Source organism: Phragmites australis, chromosome 2 (genome assembly GCF_958298935.1).
Source record: "Phragmites australis chromosome 2, lpPhrAust1.1, whole genome shotgun sequence".
NCBI lineage: Eukaryota > Viridiplantae > Streptophyta > Magnoliopsida > Poales > Poaceae > Phragmites > Phragmites australis.
The window spans coordinates 32897950-32925828 of NC_084922.1; the positions used below are offsets into that span (position 1 = coordinate 32897950).

A 27879-nucleotide genomic window follows, 5' to 3' on the forward strand; every position below is an offset into this window, starting at 1 on the left:
TTATTTAATACATTTCCTTCTAATGATATTGCACGGTGATGGTGAACTGAGCAGTAGCTCAGTTGGTTAGTGCCTCCAATAGAGAGGACGGCCACCCGGGCTTGAACTCGGGGCGCACCGGTTTGTAGGTACCTCCCTGGGAATATGGTTTCAGTGAGTTTCCTGACAATCCAAGGTTCAGTACTTCCTTACCTTAAATTAAAAAAAAAATGATCGTAGGAGTTGCTCCTCGTGGTCGAGAAAAAAAATGCACGGTTGTACATCTGTGCTAATAAAGAATCATGATTCAGTAAGATCTTCTAATTGTTTATGCTTTGAGCTCTAATTCTGCTCTGCTCACTGTTAGCATTATATAGGCTTTCTTCCCTAAAAATTGCCCAGGGCTCACAACTAAGCTTGGAATCCTCCTTCGCTACTAGGTTGGATAGCAACATCTGATCGTGAAATTGCTAGATGTTCATATTCAAATTGGAACACAGAATGCATGTGACCTTAACTGTTGAATCTGGAAGGTTCTTCTTCAGTTTGATCTGCTGTGTAAATAGACTGAAATTGGAGATTGGTAAAAACAGATATGTGAAGGCTCACAATTATGTGCTATAACTGATCTAGTTTGAACGTATCAAAGCACCGTATGTTGGTGAATAGAGCTTCCTGTAGCTATATGAACGCTTTAACGTTTGTTAATGACATCTGACCTGCTGTTGTCACTATGTTCCTATGGTACAACAACATTTGCCTATTCCACTTTAAGCTGCCAATGTGTGGATTTGGTTCTTCAACGGAATGTTTTCTTGTTCATTGCTTGCTGTTATTCATCATGATTTTGATTTCTTTACTGTAACTTGTTTAATTAACTATCTTCTTGACTCCAAAGGTGGGTACTTTTTGCTTTAAGCATTCTGATGAGAGGCATAAGTGTTTACAGGGATTATGTTCGTCTGCAGAAGCTGTAACCACCTTAAGCACATTAAGACATTAATCTTTTCCTTGTGCAGGGTGTGAAACAAGTACTAGTTAAACTTGGATCACAAGGATCTGCTCTGTTTGTTGAGGGAGAGGAACCAATCAGACAGCCGATAATTCCTGCCACAGAAGTTACTGATACTACGGGTGCTGGTGACACTTTCACCTCAGCTTTTGCTGTAGCTCTGGTTGAGGGGAAGCCTAAGAAGGAATGCATGAGATCTGCTGGTACTAGAAGCACCTTCTGTTCAATATTTGATCGATTTGTTTACTGACGTTTTTATTTGAGACTTCATCTTCTTGAATTTCAGCTGCCGCTGCCTCTTTGTGTGTTCGAGTAAAGGGGGCTATACCTGGCATGCCTGACAGAAAATCTGTGATGAAGCTTCTGGATTCTGTGCAAGTCGAATGCGTTGATTGTCTGAAGTTGGCCCCATTCATCAGCAATAATGTGAGCTGTTAACCTTCATACTTTTCTACATCTCATTCTCTGATGTCAATTTGGAGTCTTGTCGTGTGACTGTGGTATAGGAAAAGAGAAGAAAATAGTGTTGCTTCTACATTTCTCCTTACAACAGAAACACTGATTCAGGAATTTTAGGTCGTTTGGTTTTATAAGCTTTCCTGTTTGTGACATATCTTTACTATTCTCGCACAATGCCTATGCCCTCCTCAACCTAAACCTTTCCTGTTGGGGATCTCACTTAACCTGAACAATTCTACTCCCTGAGAGTGAATCTGTGGATTCCTGTCGATTTCGGCATCCATTTGTTGGGAAACAGTTCTCGTGCAGGAGGGTTAGTCAGGTGTCATCTTCTATCTCAAACCTAACCACCATTTATTATCATTGCAGGGTTGCTCGGGTACGCTTAATTTGTGGGATCCATGAAGTGTTTACGTGCTCCCCAAATAATGCTAAAACCTGGAAATAGAAACGCATTTTCCGGTGCCATCCAGAGGAAATCCGCCACACAAAACAAGAAAGGGCATCATGTGCGTTTCTAGGCCATACGCCCGTTTCACACATCATTCTAGGTTTCTTGAACACAATGAACAGTTTCACACTGGACCGGAGCTATCGGATGGTGACTGTGTTCTTACTCTGGTGCAAGTCAAAGCATGATCCTAATCCTGCCGATTCTATCCACTCGATGCTACTCTTGCTGCCATCTCTATCGGTTCAGTCAACACCGCCTGTCGTGGCCGGCTGCGGATCAACGGTCGTGCAGGGTGACCGCTTGGCCGGCTCCGTTGTACCGCCAGGTTCGCAGAATCCGACTCACGAGGAGGTCATCCTACTCTCCTGTCGCCGCCGGAGGAGCAAGAACATCATCACACGGACTGCTTGATCTATCCTCGTTACACCGTCCAGAATCCCAGAACCTTACGTTTTGGTGCTTCGATGGCCTCCTCTTCGCCGTTGTACCACGCCGACAATCGATCTCCCTTTTCGCCGTCGGGAAACCGTTCGTCCTGGGACTGGGAGGATATCAGATACGGATATATCGTCCGGTTTAATTCTGGCGACTGTTGTGACGGAGCCATCGCACGGCCTCGCGCAATTAAGCCCCAGAATGGTACCGCTGCTGCTGCCGCTGCCGCTGCTACAGCCCAATGGTCCAATGGCGCGGCGGGCGGCGGCCGCTTTGAGTCTTTCTGAAGGCTAAAGCTTTCTTCCTTCAGCCCCCGGCCCTGACGAATCATGACAGGCTCGCTGAGCAGGCGACCGACGTCGCTGTCGCGGATGGCTTAGCAATCCAGCTTCCTCCAAACACCATCGGTTCAATCGATTTGTCAATTGCCCCGGGTCCTGTCACACCTGTATCTGTTTATGGAACCCATGGCCACGACTGATACGTGTGGGCGCAGCTAAGCGTAGCTCGTTAGACGCTTCTGTGCGAGACTTGTATTCGCAGCGACAGGGGCGTGCGTGTATGGGTCTGGAACGTGACAGGCTCAACATACTTGACCGTAGAGTTAGCGTGCCATCTCTTTTTCCTTCTTCTTTCTAAGAGAAGGATAATCGGCCAGAAGCTCTGTCGTTCACTGAAGAAGAAGAAGAAGATGAGCGCCCGGCCCGAGTCGGTTTCAGGACCGGTCAGGGGCGTGCCGAGAGGTTCAACAACCTCTCTGCAAGCAGGCCTGTTCCAGTGCAATCCCTTCCCTGGCTGCTTTCGGAAGTGTTCGAAGACCACTTTTTCTGATAAAACCTGACCGGTCAAGTCTCCATGTCCACTGCGAGCCCTTCTGATTATAGTTAGCAGCCAGCCAAAGGGTTCGGGCGTGCGCGAGCAGATTGCTGGTGCAGACTGCAGAGTTATAGCGGTGGGCTTGACCTCGATCCCTTGCGTTCGAAGTCATGGCTGCTATTTTGTTGGAGCTGGCAGATTAATGGTCGATGCGACGGCTGCTGTAGCCGTCGGTGTTAAAGGACGAGCTTAAGCTTATCGTTCATCAGAAAAGCATCTTAACACATACCCCAGATACTAATCCAAAATAGTGTCATTACTGTGCGCCCTTCAGGAGCACTGAACTGCGTCTGTGCGGTGGTAGTACTGAACACGTCCTGATGCCAGGTAGCTTGGCTGACCAGTGCAAATAAAGAGCTAAGGAATGTACAGGCCGTGCGAGGCTTTAACCTGGATTTATTTGCAATCCAGAATACTACAAAAGTTTGGAGTTATATAATATGTGTTCAACAAAACGCGTCCCTTTTGTCCTGTTATTACCCTTATAAGAGTTTTTTCTGCTGTATTCTTATTGACGTATTCGTACGTGTATATTCAGGGTGGACTTTGAACACGGGTCTACGCCGTATGTATTTATTTTTGTGCCCGAGGAAAAGAGACGCTAGCTCTCGATGGGCCGGGCAGCAAGTTGGTGCACACCTTGCGCTGTGTGTCTTTTAATGCTTTTGACCTTCTAGTAGTCCGGTTCCGGTAGCTATCAGCGCCATTGGCCATGTTGCGTCCCCGGACTTCCAACCATGTCGCTCGCTCATCATCTCAGCTCCATGGCCATCACAGTCACCTGTAATTCCGTCCAGCCTAGATATAACAATACACTAACAAAAAGAATAATTAAACCATCGACTTCTACAGATAATGATATATATATAAACAAGTAGGAGCTCCAACAATATAGATAGCTGCTATGTATAAGAGTTGTATATGTCACAAATAGGTAGTATAGTAGTTAACTTCTCCAATAATATAATTATATCACACTATTTACAAAATTAATGTAAACTTACATACAATAGACTAAATGTATATCACACTATTTACAAAATTAATGTAAACTTACATACAATAGACTAAATGTATTGTATTTAATTGGTAGCCTATCTATTGATTAGTAGCTAGCATTTCTTTTTTTTCTTTATTCTTTCGTCACATAGGCAAATGGATGAAGATACCCTAATTGGCATCCTTAGATGAATCTAAGAAATCTGGAAGAGAAAAAGTTAGTCCCATCAGCTGTCGTACAGGATTGGAAAAAACTAAGCAGTTTATATTGTACTATCCCGTGTATGATCCCAAAACTCTGAAGAGTTGATGTTGCTCTCTCCAATCACCAGTACAAGCTAGAGGTACTACGTACGAACGAACCAAAAAGCATATAAACCATATGGTGTAAAGCTACTCCATCCACAAGATTTTGTCAAAGTTGATCAACGTATGGAATAGTTAATGGTACATGATCCCCTGATTTGTGCTGATACTAGTAAAATAGTGGAAGCCAGCATCTCCTTGACGAGTTCGATCCCATCTCTGAAAGTACAATTGCATGCGCTGTCTGGAAGAACATGTACTAGCTTTTTGCCTCACCAATTAATGGGATGGTCACCAAAGTAGATTTTCTCTTGATCATGGAGTGAAAGTACTTGTAATTAAAGAAAAGTGATTTCTGTCACATGTGTATTAACGTTATCTCGCCTAGAGACCAGTTTGCCGAAGTACTTATCCAGGGGAATCAGATACTCTAAAAGCAATATAGCCATGTTGCTGGAAGATTTGATTGTTCTTTTTTTGTTAAGGGTTGTACTTCCACTATTACTACACAAATCGTTTTTTCATTACATGGTATCCGAAATAGTGCAATTTTAATTAATTCGTCCACGAGATTAGTTCTTTTCGAAATGATTCTAAGCATATCATTTTCATCCACCGATCTAACTAAATATTATTCCTTTTGAGATGGTCGATACAAATATTCATAAGAGATATTGTATATGATTTGCATACTGCTTTGTGGCATGAAATCAATGTTAGATAAGAAAAATGTGTATCATTTTGAAGCAAAATAATATATAGGCCATATAGATGCAATTTTATCCATTTGACCTAATCCATGTGCACCCAAAATATTTGTCATATTTCATGCTGCATGAATGACCGTGACCGGTGCACATCCCCTTCACGCATGGAACCAAAAACAAGAAATTATCAATCCAGTGGCCGACGAAAGAGAGCAGAATTCATTGACTGCTTGAGATCATTATATATACTATATACTTACTTTTTTTAGCATATGAGTGACACATCATTGCACAGTAAGGTCCAAGCGACTGAAAAGATAGATCTCCACCACATTTTTAAATCAGGTGTATCTGTAGCTACTACCTAGGCCCCTATTTTGCCACATTTCTAGCGAAACATAGACTGTGTGACACGGGCGATCTCTGTACGTGCATGCCCGTCCAAGTTCTTCATCAATCATATACGCGCACACGGCCATTCTAGCTCTAGGTAGGAAGGTTCCCATCACTCTATGCATGATTATTAGTACTAGTCCCAGCTTTTGGAACGACCTGACCAGTAGTACTTGCACGAAACAAAGGAGCAAAATGACCCTCGCAACTTTTCCATAACAACTCTTTGTACCAACCACACGAAGGTCTTATCATGCATGACAAGCTATTAGCCAGCCAAGATCGATCGATCCATGCAGTACATCTTCCTGCCATCAAGAACTTGTTAAGGACATCCATGGACGATAATGACCCTGCAGGAAACCTTGATTCCATGGCCTCTATTTCAGCAATGAGGCTACAAAACATATGCACAAATATGGTAGTGTTGTATTAATGGAGCTGGCCAGGAGGAATGCAAAGAGGAGCATAAAATTATCATAGCTCATGGTCAGTACTGCTGCAGATAGAGTGCAATGCATGAGCTGGGGATTAGGTACATGTACAAGAACCGCTAGTATACTACCGAAGACTAGCTGCTAGATCATAGAAATGGTACGAGACCCGGCGCCAGAAAACTCTGTACCATGCATCTCGCACCACAAGAGAAACAAATCAAGAGCCGATCGACACAAGTAAATCGGCCAAAAAAGGAAGAGGTTAAGCATCAACAAGAACCAAATTATCTCTTATATAGCTTAATAATTAGCTTTCTTGTGGTGATCAAGGCTGGATGTTGCCGCCGTTGCTGTGAACGAAGGACGGCAGCATGTCCTGCAGGAGCCCGAAGTCCTGCGCCATGAAGTGCTGCATCTGGAGCGACGGAGGAGACGACGAGCTAGTGGTAGTAGCGCCTGAAACGGTGCTCATCGGACCGGCAAGGCCATGCGACGACGCGTGGCTAATCGTCGGCGGCACGGCGTGGCGGTGGGCGCCGCGTGGCGACAGGAATCCCAGCACGTCGATGCCGCCATCGGCCCGCCCGAACGGCGCGCCCATCTGCGGCAGCGGCGGCTGTAAGGCGCCGAGATGGTAGCCGGCAGAGTGGTGATGATGGTGCAGCTGGGCGGCGAGGAGGTGGGTGCTGCCGCGGAGCGTGGCCGGGATGGGGTGCGTGTGCTTGCCCTCGTAGGTGGTGATCACCACCGCCGGGTCCTGGTACGACCGCTCCACCCGCTTCTTCACCGGGCACTTCTGCGTCGTGCACCGGTAGTAGCTCCTGCACACACGTACGTGCCGTAGCGGTTGCACCTCCATCAGATAACGTCTACCATGTACAAGAGGAGGTGCAAGTAGACACATAATTGTACGAGACCGAATACGTGCATGTATGCGTACCTGGGGTATGGGCTGTTCTTGACGGCCTTTTGGCCGTACTTGCGCCACCGGTAGCCGTCCTCGAGGTGGTCGACCTCGCTCTTGGTCATGAACGCGAACCGCGGCTGCCGCTGCCGCTTCTCGCCCTTTCCCTTGCCCTTCGCCGACGCAGGCCTGCACGCGCGCGCATAGATTTGATCAATTCTTCGATCCCGTGGGGGTCAGCGGAAAGTGACGGAAACGGATGAAGATTTCGTTCATACTACGACCGCGAGATGGCCGGGATCCCGTTCAAACACGATTGTTGGCTGGGTGTGCGAATCAGCTAGAGAGTGCACATGGTTTTACATGGTTCACACTGTGTGCACGCCCCTTTCTCGCTTGCACCCTTTTCTGCTCTTTGGATTTCTACCAAGATTGTGCTGTCCTAGATTGCACCAGAAAGGGAGCTGTGCAACCCTACAGAGAGGGGAGGAATATCTCTTGGGCTGCATGAGGGGGTATAGCTTTAGACCGACCATTTCTCTAGAGATCTTTGGTTTTTTGGGTATAATCTTGGTAAAGGGGGTGAACGAAAAGGTTAAAAAGGAGCATCCGCACAAAGGAACAAAAAATTCAGGGTGCAGATCTTGGCCTGGAAGAAGATGCACATGTTCAAGACCAAGCATGAAATCCATAAAGCTAAAGGGTAAGAGAAGAGGCCGGGGCATGCGGCTAGCTGATTAAGCTATAATACACTGACCGACTTTTTTATTTTGTTTCCTTGTGACATGCAAGTGTGAAACCCTAGCCCCAGTTCACACCTTTGCCGCTACCTTAAAAAAGAAATGAAGAACAAAGGAAACAAACAAAGAACAGAAGAAGAATGAATGACCAACAAGCAAAGGAACGAAGCAGGACCCGACCTACAGCAACTGACCACTAATCCTGATCCAGGATCACCAAAAAGAACTAGATAATCCCATGAATACCGATTAGAAGGAAGATCTACTCAAGAAGTGGCAAAAAGAAAGAAAGTGCCGCCCAAGATTTGAAAGACAAAGCTAAAATCTCAAGAAATTAATGAACAATTCCAAGTCATACACACCCTTTCTTGCTCTTGTCACCGTCGTCGTCCCCCTTTCCGAACTCCTTGCTCTCCTCCCCGCCCCCCCTCCTCCTTCTTGCACCTCCCCGCCGAGTCCTCCTCCCCGGCGCCGAAGCAGCCTCCTCCTCCTCCTCCTCGCCCGCCCGCCGCCTCGCTTGACGACGACGACATCGACGACGTCGTGTTGGGCGTCACCGGCGCGGTGCCGCCTCCGCTGGGCGTCTGCGCGGCGCTGCCTCCCTCCGTGTCCACCACCAGCTCCCTCTTGACGACGTCCTCCGCGGCCACCGGCAGGTCCAGCGCGCGGCACAGCAGGTCGTAGTCCGTCGCCATGCCCGGCGTGCCCGCCTGTAGGTAGTCCGCGAACCACGACGCCGGTGCCTGCTGCGGCTCCTGCTGCTGTTGCATCATCTCGCCCGGCGCCGGCCGCTGCGCGAAAAGCGACGCCAGCTCGTCGTGGAAGTAGAACTCGCCCGACGACATAGGCGCGCCGCGCGTAGACGTGCTTGCTGCTGCCTCTGCCTGCTGCTGCTGGTGGTGGTGGTTCTTGGCGCTTGCTCGATCACTTATCAAAAGGGAGGGAAGGATCAAGATGGCAAGAGAAGGAAGCAAGCGTATACGGATATATTGGTGGTAGCAGTATGGTAGTGGAGCTGTGCGAGGCGAGCCAATGAAAGGGATGTGTGTGTGTGTGTGTGCAAGAAAGAGAGCACGGCTATAACTAGGTGTGTAGCAAGCTGATGCACATAGAGATACTGGATGGGGTGGTCTCTCTCTCGCTTTGGCTTGCCTTTTTATTTAATTGATCCAGCTTTTGTGAAAGAAACTACAGGTAGTACTCGTAATTGATTAGGCCCAAACGAGATGTCCATTTCCTGGGCTCTTCCTCCTCCCCTGGAGTTATGCGCTTGTTTTGATCGCAAGATACAACAATTATCGGTGAGTTAGACTTGAGGCTCTAAGCTACAGTACTTACTAGGCCGGTGAGCAGTAGCATGATAATAATGTAGGATTAGTGATACAGTAATGACGGGCGCGGAGGGGAAGAACGGTCCACGGTCACGGGCCGGGGCGAGTGAGTCAGCGGCGCGCCACCGGCGGCAGCAGGTTACGTTGGGTCAAACCGCCGCGCCGCGGTCAGACGTTCACACGCACTGCGCCGGCACGTGTCGGTCCGCTTTGACCGGGCCTACGCGCCGCTGGCCAGTGGGCCAGCCGTGACGCTGCCTGGTCTCTGCCCCGTCCGATCATGAGCTGACGGCTGATGATGCTGGCGGTGTACGAAGGAAGGGAATACGTACGTGCCTCGAAGCTATACATGCGCTGCGCCCAAGGGACGGAGAGAATAACATGTGCGAGCCAGCGGGGCCCAGTCCGGTCAAGCTGTCTGGCAGGCGGGGCCCCGCCGCGTTTCCATTCGCAGACGGTGCATCAGCCTTCACGTCGGGAAAGCAGCGATGGTACGGCAGAAAAATCTAATTCATGAAAAAGGTGCCACGGTGACAGGATACCTAAGACTGCTTGGTCTGCTCCGATTGTTTCAGCAGCCATTCATTTCGACCATGAACAGTCGTGAAAAGTGCACGAAACGCATATACGAGCCAGAGCCACCCATCTTTCCCATTGTTTGTTGGAGGAAGCATGGACTGTACACGGTAGAGGTTGCATGCTATTCTGGGGATTGAAATTTCCTGCTCCATAATGTTTCAAGCAACTTATTGGCATGGCTGCATCCGGACGTTTTTTTATAGCTTTAAATATTGTCTGTTCTGGATCATCTCATCTCACTCTCTTCTATCTAAACATCTTAAAATAAAATAAATTCGTCATATCCCATACTATCTTATGAACCAAACACTAGTGAATCCGAACCAAAATATCACGTGCTATTGCTAATCATCGTCCACCGGCCGTTGCGTCGACAGAGCACCAGCGCACCGCCACCGGCGCGAGCCCAACACAGCCAGCTCTGCACGCGCTCAACGCCCGGCCCATGTGAAGAGCGAAGCGTCACCAAGCGCAGCCTCGGCGTCCCACAGCACCGTGTCCTAGAAGCCGCGGGTTAACAAGCGTCGCGACACCGGCAGGCACAGCGCGCATGGGCCATCTGAAAGCGGCGGCCGGGGCCGGTGCCGCGCACGAGCGCGTAACGTGTCACGCCGTGTGTTCGCCGACCGACCGTGTGAATCCGCGCGTTCGTTCGATCGCGCCGGCCGGTACGTGCAGCTGCTGGTCACGAGGTCGCCCGGGTGCGCGTGGGGGCCCGACCGACCACTGTACGTCCCGGTTTCGGATCTGGGGCAGGCGCAGGGCGCGGCTGGTATGGATGGATCGGTCGATCGCAGGACTGCAGGAGGGTGGTGGCACCGCTGCGGCCGGGAGGCGTACGTGGTGGTGGGGGTGGCCCCTGCCTGCGGCGCGGGCGCATTTAAGGCGCGGGCTAGCGCAGCGACAGGTGAGAGGGGCGCACCTGCTTTTTTGTCTCGGAAAGCCCGATCCAGCCGGGGACGGGGCGCGACGTTCTGCCGGCTGCCGCAGGTCGGGGTCCAACCGTTAAGGTACCCGACCCTCCTCCTGCCTGGCTAACTGCTAACCCAACCCATCACTAAAAAGAGTTACGTGTATTATCAAAACCGATACTAATAATATATCAGTTTCTATTCATAATATTCAGATAAAATCGGTATTGATAAGTATTATTAGTACCGGCTTATATAAAAATCGGCACGGGTACCAAAACTGATACTAATAGTATTAGTATCGGACTTTTATTCTGAACTGGCATTGAAGGGAAGCTAGACCCAATATTTTTATTAGATTCGATTAGGGTCGCATTCGGCTCTATCTTGATCCCTTTTCTCTCTCACACACACTCATGTCTCTCACACATAAGTATTTCTCCATCTCGCTGTGCATCCCAGCCTCCTCGCCCCCTTGAGCTCGTCGGCCTCCTTGTCTCCTCCCCCTCAACCCCTCCTCTCCTCCCCCCTCATCGCCCTCCTTGCCCTCCTCATCTGACTCCTCACGTGCGGGCAATGGGATCCAGCGTAGGGGCGGTGGGATCCGGCGTGGGGATGGCAGGATCAAGGCCGACACCTAGGAGCAAGTGGGAGGACGAGTAGAGCTTCTCCAAGTCATCTCCTATCCGATTCCAACGTTTCTCCGAGCAAATCGAGCTCGGCAACGGTGTCTTCTCCAAGTCCGGCCAACCCTCCACTCCTCTCCGTCGTCATGATATCGACTTGCCTCCATGCTGCTCCTCCATCCTATTCCCGCGCACGGTGAGACTCATCGACTCTCACTCCACGTTTTGCACACAGTAGATCCATTGCACACAGTAGATCCCCGTTGGCCCAGCTGCCCACGGGAGCCGGGCGCCGCCATTGCTCACACCTTGTCGCCAGCCGACCTCCTATTACCGCAAATTCGTCGGATCTAGGCCGAAAAGCACCGGTGAGGCATGGGTGATATGGTACGATGTGTGTGCTAGTGTGAATGTATGTGATTTGTACGACAGTGTTTAGAGAATAAAATTACGAGTATATGTTCTTCTGTGTTCTTGTGAATGTACATGTTCTTGTTCTTGTGTTAGTGTGGATATATTTTATCTATATGACATTTGTGTGTTTTTAGTTTCGTTCTGCAAATCGGTCGATGGCACGTTGGATCGGGGCAGTGGCGGCGGCGGTGGCAGTCGAGTTAGCTTGTTTTTTTTTTCTCTCGAAAACTTTTCAACGCCGGTTAAGAACTATAGATCGACACTGATAGTCATGGACTATCAGTGCTTGTTCAAAAACCAGTAGTGATAATACTTTTGAATCGGTACCGATGAACTTTTCTATAATAGTGCATTTTGATCATGCAGCAGTCCATTGTATTTTTCTACTTCGGGTTGATGATGTTTTAAAATTGATACTGATGAGTCTTTGTATAGTAGTACACGTCCATCATGCAGCAGCCTACCACGCCTTCCAGCTTCGGGTTCGCAACTTTAATCTCCTTGATTCACCCGCGCGCGGCTAGTTGTGTGATTAACCGATCTGGTACGTACGTTAAGCATGACATAAGTATCACTAGATTGATTATTGCCATTTTCAGTTCATCTTGTATAGTTTTAATTGGGTCTAGCTAGTCGCATCGACTAAACTAATCACGTAGCGTAATGTGGCGAGAATATTAATTCACACTCGGAATAGCATGAGCTCAACAACCATTCGTAACGACGGAGAACCGACCTCAGCTTAGATGGTTAGTTTGCTCACTGTGTGTCTTATTAAGTGAATTTTTTTTTAATGATAGGTAGTGTATCGGTTGATAATAAGATATCTACGATAACTTTGTTAATTTTTAAGTTAATTTTGTATCTCTATTTTACGTTATATGAGTGCATATGATAGTAATAGTGTCAATATACATCTACAGTTTATACTGATGTTTCTAAAACAATATTTTAATAGGCGCTTGAAAGATCAAATCCCAGCTTACCGCTATCACTTACATCAGCAGATAGATCTAGACGTGTAGCTCCTGCCTTACGAAAGGCCTTCAGGAGGAAAAAGTCGGCACAAGTTTGGTACGGGATCGGAGTTGAAACCTATCAACTAACCGGTGTCTAGCTTAACTAGCTATAGTCACCACGCCATCTAGAAAAAGAGATGATCTGGAACTGGTGTCTAGCTCGTTTCGGTCTTGCGCAAAATGTCCACGTTGGTCCATGGAAAGAAAGGCTTTTCTTAGAGACTGGCATGCAGCCTCTATTTTGGACTTGAAAGCTGCCGCTTGTTCCACCTATGAAAAGTACTAGTATCGCGCATGGCCCCGTCTCAAAACCTTGGATCTAGTCATGAATAGCTACAAGATTTTGTTCTACTTTCGTATTGGTTAATTTTATTTTGTTATGGGTTCCCATCTTGCAACACTAGCAATCTAGCTAGTCCCTTTTGCAATTTAAACCATTTAATTTACCATTTGGCATCAATATGCATTACCAGTAGTATTTGACATCAGTACAACTCTATTAGCTCTAGCAGTAAAAGAATTCCAATTAGCTAGATGCTCACTTTCAGAGAAATGACACAAACTAGTGTCTTGGTTGATCTATGCTCCATGTTCCCAATTAAAACTCGTGCAAAGGACAAATCCGCGAACTTAAAAGTTGACCTTAAAGCACAGATCCTTGGAAGAGCACTGACTAATATGTAGCTATACTGTACAACTAAATATATTTAACATTACATCTATGAAAATGTGTGTGCGTGTGGAGAGAGAGAGAGAGAGAGAGAGAGAGAGAGAGAGAGAGAGAGAGAGAGAGAGAGGCGCATTTATGGCGGTAGGAAGGATGTCACTATATCCGGTAGATGCTTTGACAACTGAAGTTAAACTTAGGAATTAAGATCCAACCACAAGGTCAAAATCTCAAATCTGAATATGCACAAAGGAACAAGCGCCACATGATATGGGACGCTTTCTTCCCAACACTAAATTTTCAGCTGATGATCCGATTGGAACATAACAAATCCATTTGCTAATGAGCTGTTGTTTAGACGACCACCGATCGATGATTAACTGCAACTTGGCCCGAGTCCAAACCTTTTATAGTCTCTGCAGTGCATACACCCTGTGACATGTGAGTGTGACTCATGTTGCTGTCTTTGCGAGACCTAATACCTTGGTTTGACTTGTTCCAAAGTCCTTCCAGTCTTAAACTTTATTCAATTTGTATGCTATGAAGAAATAAAGATCATCAAATCTAAAGAACAATAGAAAAGTCTGACCCGCCACTTTTGTTTATCCAAAGCGCTTAGGATATGCCGAGCCTCACCTGCTCCACATCGTTGTTGGAACGGGGGGCCATCGCGTCAGTCCGCGGAGAATATGTGCATTTGAAAATGTGTCGCCAGGGAGACACGGCGACGTACTGGTGTACATCAGCACGTACGAAAGATTCCAGTACACTGCATGCGGAGCGCGCGTCTGAATTCTTTTTACGGTGTCTTCGCTCATAGTATTTGCGAACAATTATTACCGCGCGTTTTGCTTTTCGAGACGAAAATTCGGCGCGTGTAGGGAATCTTCCCAGCATAACCATCTAGGGGTACGTGCCAGTTTGGGCACACTACAAGTGTTATTGTTGCAGCAGCAGTCCACATGAGTATTCGTCGGGTCATCAGCCCATGTCAGGAACCACAGCTCTGCAGTGTTTGTGTTTCAGTGTAAGGTAGTACTTAGTAGCTAGCTTGACAACGCTGACCAAGTAACAGCAGCTTGCGTTCCAGCTGCCCACGAATTCCATGACGAGACGTCGAGATCCACCACTCCAGTCCCGCTGATCTCGTCCATGACCGACGGATCGGCGCAGATAGCAGCGTCAATTTTGGCTCTATTTAATTGAGTTTTTTTTTATCTAAATTCTCTTTTGGTGTGATTTTTTAAATAAAGTAATTCTATGATTAAAAATGATTCTACAATGATTCTCTAAAATAAAATATATAGAAGAGTTGATTCTGTATGAAAAGTGAATCAATTAAACTATTTTTTCAGCTCATCAGCTTCTAATTCATTTAAAAAATCATTCACGTATATTCTACTCATAAAATTAAAAACTAAAAATTACTGTTTAACAGAGATGGTTCTAATTTCAATAAAAAACTGCTGAAAAAACTTACCCAAACAGACCTTTGTCGCCCCTACTCCCCGCACGTCCCTCTCGCCCGCGCCCGATCCATCCGACGCGTGCCGGACGCACGGTCCACGGACGCTGGCGCTCGACCGCGGTTCGCGCCGCAGACGGCTCCCCTCCCATTGGGCAGCGGGCACTTGCTTGACCCCGCCACGCCGAGGCGCGCGCGCGCGCACCACCGCTAGCTACTCGATCGCCCCCGGGCCCGGCCCTGACGTGCGAGGGGATGCAAGCAGCTAGCGACGCCGGGCGCCTGAGCAACACGTGGTTCTCCCTGATGCCGCCCATCAATTCTGCCTTGCACGGCTAGCCAGCCAGCCAGCCAACGACCGTGACATGCGCCGAACCGTACCCCCAAAGTTACCAACTACTAGTCTAGTACCTCACATGACTTGATCAATAATCTATCGCGACGAAATCAGCACAGCCTAGATGGCCAGAATGATGGTTACCCCTCATAAGTATCTCGAGATTAATATAACTCAAGCTATGTGCACGATGTTAACTAGACTTGGCGCCTATTTGAGCTATGCGCTCAGTCTCCATCGGAATGAGTAGCCCACCCTCTGGGCCTGGAGTTGGAGAACTACTTTCCTGCGTGCTTTATTTCACATGTGAAAACAAGTACGTGCACGCAACACGTGTCCGACGTAGCAGCTAGGTTGCCGAACGTAGCACTAGGCGTTCGGTGGCGATTCATCCTGACTATATATATATGTATATCCTAGTGACGGGAATGAGCCTCCGCAGTCAACTCTAACCTTTGTACTTATTCGCCGTAAGTAATGCATGCAAAGAAAGTGGTATGAACAGCTCGAGCTAGCTTGCGATCCGACGCGTACTACGCCGTGTTTGTGCTAGCTTTAATTTAATTTGTTGGTCCTACGCTAGGTGTTTGATTAGTTTTTAATCGGTTAATAAAGTTTTTGTTTTTAGTTCGGTCGTGGGAGGCATGCAACCGGGCATGCAGTGGAAGCTTTATCAAGTAGGAGTAGTGTAGATCGAGGGCTTGAATTTGATGCTTGCAGTTGCACGGCATGAGACAATGGAGACGGGGGAACAATATATTTCATATGGGCTTGACTTGGACGGGTTAGACAGATCTAACCACCGAGTCAAACGCTGCCCTTGGACCGCCAACATGTTCAACTTGGACCAGTGACATCGGCCTCCCATGAGCATGATGCCATCCCTTATTTAACTGCAAACAGTATACATAACTGCTTGTGTTTTCACCTTCTTCACACAAATTTCGATAGTTAGCTATGTGAATTTTCATAATTACCATGCATATGGGATGGGAGTGCCAACTCGGTAAATCATGTTGCTCCTGCAAATATCGAGTTTTCAAGTCGCACCGTCGTGTAGATTATCGATTCAACTCTCAGTCTAACATATATAACCACTGCTCTGTAAATAAAAGGTGAACATATGATTTTGAGATTTTTGTTATCTTCAACTTATCCTTGCTCAAAGAGACACTCCTGATGCTGATAGTATATACTATCAGCTTTGCAAGGACGGTGTTCCACGGTAACAATCAACAACAGCCAGACATTAGTCTTACCGCTGCCCCTCTTTTTCCAAATGAAATGAGCACGTTTTGATCCCGTCAAAAGAATCCAAAACCTACAAAAGTTGAAAACAGAAATGTCTCGGTTTCGCCATGCATGCCTTTCGCTTTTCCGACTAGATCAGCCACCGTATTGACCGGGTCGTAATCGTGACCACGGCCTGGCTCGTTTTGATGGCCACGGGAAGGCAAAGAAAGGAAAGGAGTGCATGCAAGTGGTCAGGTCTCATAGGCCGAGAGGCCCCTCATTTCCATGCACCCCACTGAGATTAAAGGATAGCTAAAGCTAGGCCCAGGAGCAATTAACTTTTCCTTCTGTTTTATCCTGAAAGTGATCTGAGCTGGGAGTTGGAACTGCTGGCCCTGAATGCATGCACTTTTGGCCTCAGCTTTTGGCGCAAGATTTTATCTGGATCTCCTGGAATTGGATCCCTTTCTGTACTCGTAGTTGTTCATGATGCATAGTGATAATGGGAATATGTTACTGCGCATGTCAGCACTACCTTACTGAAATCTTAACGTGCATGCCCATGGTTCATGCTGATTTGGTCAAACAAGTCACGGGACATGGTCCAAGAGGCAAAGGGCAATTATGTTCTGAACTGCTGAGTGCTGATCCACTCATTGTTTACTCCAGCCAATAGACGAAGAAAGCTTTGAGCCAGGTTCAACGTCATGTGATCGGTCTGTCTCTACTTCAGAAACCCTCTCAGCACATTGTATGCGTAGTTCATGGCAAATTGGCATCTTACTATATAGGAACTAGGAATCAGATGAAATCTACCAGATGCCCATACCTCTATACTATATAGGAACTAGGAATACTGCTGCTATTGGTTTTCATGTTTCCATGAGATGACTACTAGGAAAATTTTGCTAAGGACATGTTTGAAATGCCATCTTTACCACATGATATACTTTGTTTAATGTATGTTGTCGGACACTACTAAAATATGATTATCTGTCAGAACAACTATAGCTATTAAAGAGCCAATCATTAAGCTTATATTACAAGTTCTTAAGCATTTGCAAATTCTCACAATTTACAGCAAAGAAGTTAGGAGGATACTAAAACTAATCAATCCCTAGACAAAGAGAAATCATGCAGCGGAAGCTAAAGCTATAAACAACAAAATGAGGATGAAGCCATATGCCCTTAGGCTCTATCACAAAAACACGATCTCCGAGTAGTTTTCTACTCATGCCCGCCATCACTCTCAGCGGACGTAAAGTAGCCAAAGATCAACTCCTCCTCGCCGGTAGTACCTGAAAGAGCAACGTGAGTACAAAGATACTCGAAGACTTATTTATAGATAACCTAACTCCAAGGATTATACATTTGGATGTTAGCAAGAATATGACCACGTGGTTAAGTATTGATGCAAAGTGCAATTTAACATTAACATGTGAGTAACTATACTATACCCAAAAGTATCATTCTAAACTATAACTACCAACGTAAACATAGATACAACTGAAACCATAATGTACATAGGTGTGAATAGAACCATGTCAACATATCCACCACATGATCCCAAATTCGAAACTCTACAACCGATGCGGATGGATAAAAGCATGCTCATGACCGAGGGCGTGGTATTTTAAAATGTTTTTACACCATACAGGGGATGGTCCTTTACCCACACTACTTGAGGACCATACGTCTGTATTTTAAAGTGTTTTTACACCATACAGGGGATGCTCCTTTACCCACACTATTTGAGGACCATACGGCTCATGTAACCACACATGTCCACACTAGGGGTACTCATGCCAACCTTTCTTATATCCGAAACTATCCACTTGCACATGCTCCTATGGCACCGAGGTTACCGCGAGCGTGTCCCGGACACCTTCGGTTCTCCACCACCTTTCTTCTCCTATTCTTTTTCTCTTACTTGTCATAGGGAAGCATGTCAAGCGTTAGCACAACATATGATATTCGGCTTATCTTACCATTAGATTGCTATGTAGTGAGCACGGAAAGTACTAAAGCCAACGACACCGACGAACGGTGCTTAAACAATACAGAAAAACCCAGGTTCTTTTCCCGACCTATCCCGGGGAACTCCACATCGGGGCAGGAGAAAATACCCCTAACACCGCCCATATCTCGTCTCATCCTCACTACTCATCCAACCAACATCATAAACCTGACATTGTTATCATTGCGATAGTAATTAAAGTGTATGCTCGCGAACGATGAATTCATTTCACCGCTCGACTTCTACCTCATAATCTAAGCATGGCTAAGCAATTCAGTTAACCTTTGAGTTAGATAACATCAAGTTAAACCTCGGTTACAAGGATATGGATCATCAGTATCTCAAGACAAGAGATGTAATACATCAATATAGGTTTTACCCATACCAAAACCCAACACCGACTCGATAACATGCAAATATACATAAAGCATATGTTATCATATTAGACACATATGATCCAAATTAATAGGAGAAATAGGCTTAGATGTTTGCTTTGCTGATCCGGTGATCGCCTAATGCTACCCACGCAACACACGCAGAATTCTAGTAGATTGGCGTCGCCTTCACCCGCGCTCGCGTTACACTCCGGTTCTTCATTCACTAAAGAAGAACGCATGCAATGATGAGCATGAATGAGGTGCAACATTGTTAAGAGTGCAAGATATGCGAAAGAATAATAAACTTTACGATCTAAACAACACCGGAAAACTAACATGAGGCTAGAGATTCCGGGTTGAACTCGGAACATCCGGGTTTCGGAACCTCTAGGGTATACTTCGGACATGGGTTCTCAGTTAGCCATTTTTGGATTAACTCGGAAGTTCTGGGTCGAGTCCGGAATCTTTAGGTTAGGACGGAATGTCCGAGTGAAGCTCGAAATGGGGTTCTCTGCTAAATCTAAATCGAATTAACTTGGAACCTCTAGGTGATACCCGGAACTTCTGGGTGGGTCAGACTTTCCGGTTTAGGCTCCGAGCGAGGGTGTTCGGTTAAAAGCACCGCAAATTACCTGGACCCTCCGGGTCTAACCCGGAACATCCGGGTTGGGCCGACTTGAACTTCTCGATGGTTTTCCACGGTCGATTCAACTCGCATGTTGAATTTATCCTACATAGACATAGATATACACTATACAAAGGTTTCTAGACCCAAAATGCACCCCAAACCCTAATGATTTATGATGGTAATTCAGCGGGGTTTTCACTGGGCTACCCAGAACCTCTGAGTTCTACCTGGACTATTCGAGTTGCTACATAGAGCATTTCTTCACGAGGACAAATGGCCGATTTGATTTGCGAGATTCCTCGATCCAAAGAGAAAAGGTTTTGCACTAGTTTATGGACTCTAAACTTCATCTAGCAACATGGCAACTCGATTCCATGACTTAAACTCATCTAAAGTCTCGAAATCGCTCCTAAGCATCAAGAACATGAAAAGCATTGCAACTTCACAACCAAAGCTCCAAGCTCAGAATTTATCCAACCAAAGCGTGCATCCTTGCCATGGGAGCCTGGGAGACTCACCCAAGATGCTTTACTGAAGTTGGTGACTGTCGGGGGAAGTTGGAAAAGCTCGGGAAGAGGAAGAACGTCGGTGCTCCTCATGTTTCAACCAAGAACACCAAAACAAGTCAAGAATGACCCGAATCCTTTGAAAAAAAGCAAATGAATTGGATGGATGAGGAGCTTAGGAGTTAAGGAACACACGAGTACCACATGCATACCTCGATTGTGCTTCTAGAAGGCGGATTCGAGGAAGAGAGAGAGAGAGAGAGAGAGAGAGAGAGAGAGAGAGAGAGAGAGGAGGGAGAGGGGAGTTGCTCCCTTGCCTTTGCGGATTGGAGAGAGCATTGGGGAGTGAGGGAGAGAGAGGGAGCAGGTGGGGCTACTACCCAAGGGAGAGAGGGAGTGGTTGGCCACCTATGTGGGTCCACATGCTAGAGAAAGAAGCCCGTTTCAGCTGCGAATTCATTTCTTTTCTCTCCTAAATTTTTCTCTCTTATCCAATTGACTTAAAACCGAGTGCTCTAATGCTCTGAAACAAAATTACTTAAAATCAAATATAATGCTTATGAAGCATGATTATGCTTAATTACGTGATTACGGTTTTGGGACGTGACAGTGCCCGCGCCTGTCGGGCACAATACATGTGGGTACCCGAACCCGTGTTTAGGATTTTCATCCCCGGATAGTAGGCAGGGCCGCAGAGACAGGCACCAAGCCAAGCGATCATGCGTGATTAGATCCTTCTTGTGGCTATGTTTTTTGTATTTTTTTTCATGGCTCCAATTTGATCCAAGCAAAAGGAAAAAAATAAATACTTACCATCCTAATATCAGAGAACTGGTAAGAAGAAAGTGCTTAGAAAATAGGCTCGTAAACCTCACACTCTTATTTTTTTCGTTGACTTGTATTAGGTAGAAAGATAAAAGGTTTAATTATAAATGGTTTCATGAATTTGCAAGTTGGCTTGAGTTTAGCGAGTCTACATATAAAGCTTACTGTTTTATTTTTTTTTTCTTGATGAGAGATCAGACTAAGAAGGAGGCCAAATATCAAACATTTATTGTATATGGTTGGAATAATTGGCATAATAAAATAGACTAAATAATCATGTATGTGGTGTTGACAACCTTCACAACATAGCGCTAAAAAGTTATGATGTTTTGTTGAAAACATCACAACATATTTGAGGTTGCTATCCATAAACAGAGTGAAGCTTCTGGGATTACCAACAAGCATCATTTTAAAGTTGATTGTTTTAATGATGTTGTTGATTGGCTACTTCAAGAGCTTGATAGCCACTTCAACGAGACTATCTCAACTACTTGTTTGTTTAGCTGCATGTATTAATCGAAGAGATCCATTTCATGATTTCAATATTGAGAGTTTGTTATGCCTAGCTAAATTATATCCCAATTATTTTGATTTGGGGGGGAATTGAGGAAACTTAACCATAAAATTTTCCTTTACATTACTGACGTGCAACAAGATAATAGATTCTCCAACTTACAAACTATCGTTGAGCTTTTCCAGAAAATGGCAGTAACAAGAAAATATCTTTGATATCACTTGGTTTATCAGTTTTTGAACCTAGTACTTGTATTGTCTATCGCTACTGCTACAATTTAGAGGTGTTTTTGAATCATAAAAATATATTTACGCAATCGTATCGGCGATAAGTACATGAGTAGTAGCCTATGTGGAGAAACAATAAATGTTGAAAGTGACCGATGATGTCGTGGTTGGTCGCTTGGAGGCTACTTTGGTGTTATTTTGGTGTTATTTACTTTTACTGTGCTCATTTAACAAATATTATGGAACTGTTTATTTTAGTAAATATTTACATCATTACTTCGTTGTAACTATATATTATGTTGATTTTTTTGTCACATATACATTAAAGTGTGCACTGGGGTACAGCTTTGCCACTTAGGACAAGTAGTAGGACCGGTATTTGTCAAAGATCGTTACAGGAGTGAACTGACCACTGACCATGCAGAGTTTTATATGCGTGGCAGGTGAATGGTGTTATTCCCAAGTAATTTTCCATGCGCCCTTTTGACTTAGCAGACTAGTTAAACTTAATTAGTTATATTTTTATTTAATTATTCATTCTAAAAGTTTTCTCCTCTATATTTCTACACACTTCAACAGATTAGTTAAATATCACTTTCCATATCTCATATACAATATTTTATTTATAATGGTTGTTTCTTACAACGACTTTATTCTAACATTTATTTTATTCAACAGCTATATTTCAACAACTAGTTTTTTCAAATAGCTTTTCAACGGCTATATCTTCGCTCTATACATGAGCAGTTACCACACAAACACACATATTATAAGAGTAGTTATCATATAAGCACACGCGTTATAAGAGCAGTTATCATACAAGTACATGTATTGTAAAAGTAATTACCACATAAACACATGTATTATAAGAATTTGTAAGAGCAGTTACCACATAAAAATATACGTTATAAGAGCAGTTACTACACAAGCATACATATTGCAAGAGCAGTTACCATATAAACACACGTGTTCTAATAATATGTAAGAGCAATTATCATACAAGCACACGTGTTATAAAAATAGTTATCATACAAATACACGCGTTGTAAAAGCAGTTACCACGTAAGCAAATTTTTGAGAATTAAATTTATGTCCTAAAAATTCAAACGAAGTATAAAAATAGTTAAATTTGGAGAATTTTCATTTAAAATTTTTAGAAGATTTTAGTAGGAGCTAGTGTGATTTTAAAAGCTCTATAAAATCATTTTTTGAATTTATAAAAGAGGAGAGAAGAAATGGAGTTTTGAAGCAAAAGCTAACTTGTTGGCTTTGTTATAGGAATTTGGTGAGTGTGGAGGTGAACACCAAGTTTGGGAATGGGCAGCTATTTGGCTTTTTTATTTGAGTCGTGTTTTTCAATCTTCTGATCAATTTTAACATGATGAGCCGGTTAGCTCTTCTGCAGAAGATGCTCTAAGGTGTACCAAGGAAGACAGTGTTTTATACGCATAAAGTCGTTTGCATTTTATTCCTCGCCCTTTCGATCTATTTCTGGGGTCGCAGAGAATTCTCACAAAAGTCCCGTTCAGATCTGTTCACACCTCTCCACTTGGGTTTTGGGGGCCTAGCTCCAATGATTAACTGTGCTAGTAAAGCACAGTACATGGATTCTTCTTTTTGGATGTTTATTTCTTTCTGCTAATCTCATTATTGCTGATGTTGTGCACGATCCTGTATGCTGTTTATAGGTTCAAACTATTTATATTTTGTACCTTTTTTTAATAAAGGAAATAGTTTCCAGCATCTGTATTTTGAAATGCACATCTTATTACACAATTCAGCAACAAGCTGAGTTCAGACGGAAATAAATGATTATATGACTGGGCAAATCATGCATGGAAGAGTCTATTATTAGATTTTTCACCCGTGCTGTGCAAATAACACCATGGCAATGACCTCTAATAAGAAGCATGCCGCGCAGGCCTCCTCCTTTGCCTCCTCATGTCGCAGCATCACTAGAAACATATTCAGTAGGTTCCCCTAAACATAGTTTGCATAAAAGTAGTATGTTTTTAAAAACCATATCATTTCGACAAAGCCATATAATCTAACATAGAGCCGTTGTCCCCACCAAAAGGCATTTGTTTTGATTTTTTCCCATACACAAAAGCCAATCATTGAGCATGTGAGGTATAGAACTTGGTGGTGGTAATCGGGTAGCAATTTGGACAATTCATCAAATAGATAGCAAACTAACAATAAAAAAAGAGATGTTGAATAATCAAATTATTTTCACAGAAACATCACTTCTGACTACTATTTAATTCCTTTTAGCTAGCTTATCTTTAGTTAAAAGGACTCTATGTTGTAAGTATCACAAAAGGATTTTAATTTTCAGTGGTTTTTTTACCTTCCAAATAACCTTATGGATGAAAGGTATACATTGAATAATCATATTATGATACATAGAATGGACTGTGAATTGTCCGCTCCTATGTACATTCTAGGTAAATACATCCCTTTTCTTGTGTTAGTTGAATATGAGCTATTTTGGCCACCTAGTTTGGGCGGGCAATGAGTTTATCACCCAATAAAGCTCGTCTTAATGATACATTGAGCGGTTCACTATGTATTACATCCGCTATTGTAGCATGTTTTTGTGTACAATATAGTACAAAGTTGGATATTATTCACTTAAGGGGGATTGTCCAACTCAAGTGTATTTCCATAAACTCCTCTGTGAGCCATCTTTAATATGAAACGACCCGCCACAAATGAACTAATATTTGACCTTTAAAAGACCTTTTCAGAAATGTGAATCATCGAGCTTTATTTCAATATTTGATAAGGTTTTTGAGCCTAGATATTTATTTATGAGCAAAGTTTGCCATATACCATCCTCATTTAGCAGTTTGAATAGTCACTTACTCAGGAGGCACTTATTTTTATGCCAAGGCCTGTAATTCCCAGTCCTCCTTGATACTTAGACACAAAAGGCTCCATTTAGCAACTATGTAGTTTTTTTCTTATGATCATCTCCTTACCAAAAGAATCTAGAGCGAAGATAATGTAGTTTTTTAGGACCCCCTCGGAATTTTGAAGGACATCATAAACATAAGTAAACAACCGAGAACTGAATCTATTAGGACCAATCTGCTCCCATAGGACATGTGTTTGGCCTTTTAACTACTCAGTTTCTTCTCAAAACATTCCTCAACCCCCTTCCAATTAGGGATGGCAAAAGGTCAGATCAAGTGCGGGTTCAACAAAAACCCACCCGCCATGAAGCCTGAAAATCAAAACCCGACCTGCATCCGAATTACTAATCGGGTTGAAAGCACACTGCACCCGAACCCGGCAGGAACCTGTCGGGTCTTACGTCATCACAACTCAGAAATCAGAATACATGTTCAACCACTTAACCAGTCAACCAGATGTCCAGATATCAAACACCCAACATCTATATGCAATTTGACAAACAAGAGTGCTATCAAACACCCAATATCTGTCAAAACAAACTAAGCAAAAGAACCACTACAGAACATGACATAACCAACATCTATACACGAACTAACAAACTCAAGTGCTATCAAACTAAGTTCAGAACATGCATGACTGAACCACAGTAGCCCAGAATGACAGAATATTTGCTCAACCACTGAACCAGATATCAACCACAGAAGATGTAGAGAATACTTGTTCCTATCATCAGGCACATAAACACATACACTCAAACTGCTTATGCTTAGTGCCCTAATTCATACTTCATACAGCCATACTTCATACTTCATAACTCGTCAACCCCAACTCCTCTTAGCCTCCTGCAATTACATATTTACATTAGCTACTGAGAACAACATGCTTCTACAACACAAGTATCAAAGCATTAGTTTGCTAGAAACTATAGCTATAGTTTAGTGCAAAATATTATAGTTCAGTGCAAATGATCCCTCCATGCAAGAAAGGCAGACACCTCATTGTTGCAATGCAAAGGGAATTAATTAGGGGAACAATTAGGAAAGAGGTCATGCTTCTCCCCACAAAATACAAATACAAATCAAACTATGGAGTGAGAAAAGTTAGTGAGTTCTGAATTCAAGTTCTGCAAAATGTATTGCCAACCAAAAGGTGATGGAAAAATTCTTCTTCCTTGAAGGAGATTTTTAGTTGCAGACAGTGGAGATAGATTCACATGATTAGTAACTCATAATCGAATGGAAGCCGAAGTGAGAAATTCGCAGATTCTGAACTAGATTAGTGCTATGATAGCTAGATCACAGACAGTTTGCTTGAAGCATTATATCTGTCATGCAGACAGTCCTGGAAACTACAGCTATAGCTAGATCATAGACAGTCAGTTTGCTTGAAGCATTTATGCACTCAACAGCAACAAACACAATCATGCAGACCACAGAAAGACTATTGCTAGATCAACATATACCACCAAAATCGATCAACGAAAATATGATAGAGACACAGATAGCACCAAATCGAAGAAAAATAGCAGATCTGAGCAGTGAGCAGTGAGCACCTAGGCAGATCTGAGTGGAACCGATGGCTAGAGGTGGCAGCGCGTACCACCAATGACGAGGCCGGAAGGGATAGCATGGAGCCGTGGATGGCGAGGCCGAAGGAGCGGCGTGTCGGCATTGAGCCTTGGACGGGACGCGAGGCCAAAGGGGCGGCGTGCAGGCATGGAGCCCTCGACGGGACGGCGAGGCTAAAGGGGAGGCGTGCAGCTGTGGACAGCGAGGCCGGAGGGGCGATGTACCGGCGTGCCGCCGTGGAGCTGTGGACAGGACGGGCGGACGGCGAGGCCGAAGGGCTGACGGCGGCGGCGGCGAGTCCGCGAGTGCCTCAGCGCCGACCGCCAAGCAGCGACTAGCGTCTAGCAAGAGGCGAAGGGTGTCCAGCCGTCCGCGAGTCGGCGAGTGCTCGTCTGCCCAAGTGAGAATGCGAGATGTGAGCAAGGTTTCAAAATTCGATTATAGACCGATTATTACCGAGCCCCGGCGATTTCTGAAAGTAATTTGGTAGAATTCGGTAAAAATCTGTCGAATTTCTTCAATTTTTTTTATTTTTTTGAATTTTGAATTTAAATTTAACTGAAAACCGGTCAATTTCTGAATGCGAACTGCAACGAATTGATCGGTAACTGTGAATATCGAGCGGTTATCGACGTATTTTGAAACCCTGGATGTGAGACTTTGAGGAATGAGGCAATGGGCGATAGGGCGAATGGCTAAGCTAGGGTTTAGAGAATAAAGTTGGGCTAGGCCACTGGCGCTGGAAAAACATGTTTTCGACCTTCTGGGTGATCCACGGGTTAACCATATGAAAAATTACAAACTATGGCCCGCACTTGCTACATATTGGATATCCGATCCGTCATATCTATAGACAGGATTTAGAACCTGAATTCATACTTGTCGGGTGTAGAAACCATGGTTCACGTTACCGACTGGAGGTCAGTTACCGACCTCCGGCGGTAACCGAAAAACCGCGGTAACCGCGATTTTTGGGCAGTTACCCACGAGTTCGGCTATCATCCCTACTTCCAATCAACATTTGTTAGTTTTCTATAGTGTATATGAATTCCTAGGTACCTGAAGGGATATGACCTAACATCATACCCAAATAGCTGTATGTATTAGTATTTAAAGTTTTTAGCTTCAGCTTAGTAAAATAATTCACTCTTATAAAAAGTTTATTTTGAGCTCAAACAACGAAAACACAAAGAAATAGCTTCATGTTCTTAGCTTGATCCAAATTGTAGTCCATGAAGATAATAGTGTCGTCTACGTATCGTAAGATTGATAAGTCATCATCAACTAAATGTTGGACCACCTCATTGATTTGTTTGACATCCTTTGCTCTGTAAATTAATATAGCAAGCATATCAGTCGCTATATTAAATACCATAGGGGAAATTAGATCACCTTGTCGTAATCTTTTTTTTGTCGGGAAGTAATGACCAATATCGTTATTAAATTTAATGCCAACACTTTCCCTTGATACAAAATTTTCAATCCATGTACACCACTTAGGTGAGAACCTTTTTATTCATAGTGTTTGTTAGAGAAAAGACCATTTAACTTTATCATAGTCATTCCCAAAGTTATTTTTCAATATCCCAACGTTCAATTTATTTGTACGAAGTTCATGGATTGTTTTATGGATAATTACCACACCTTCCATGATATTTCTACCCGGCATAAATGTTGTTTGAGATGGACATCCCGTCGATCCTGTTAGTGCCAACCTTAGTAAATATCTTGAAGCTAACATTAAACAAGCATATGAGTTTGTATTGTTGAATTTGTTTTGCATCATCAATCTTTGGTAATAAAGTAATCACTCTAAAATTAAGACTGAAGAGAGATAGGTGGTTTTCATGAACATCCATAAAAAGAGTCATAAGATCCCTTTTTTTACTTCTCAGAAAATCTGGTAAAATTTAATTGGAAAACCATCTGGACCTAGAGGCTTATTGTGTTCCATGTAAATAATTGTCTCCCTCACTTCTTTCTCAGTAAATGGGGTAGTGAGAGAGTCATTCACA

At 44.3% G+C, this 27879-nt stretch overlaps 1 long non-coding RNA gene and 1 pseudogene across 1 annotated transcript; both read right to left on the reverse strand.

Moving 5' to 3' along the window:
* Positions 1-6071: 6071 nt before the first annotated feature.
* On the reverse strand, positions 6072-9000 carry LOC133908425 (WRKY transcription factor 71-like; annotated as a pseudogene).
* A 15707-nt stretch (positions 9001-24707) lies between these two features.
* Positions 24708-26272, reverse strand: LOC133908426 (uncharacterized). Its single transcript, XR_009908207.1, has 2 exons — positions 25849-26272; positions 24708-25138 (listed from the first exon to the last, which is right to left on the reverse strand). It is a non-coding gene; the product is annotated as an uncharacterized LOC133908426 (long non-coding RNA).
* Positions 26273-27879: the final 1607 nt, after the last annotated feature.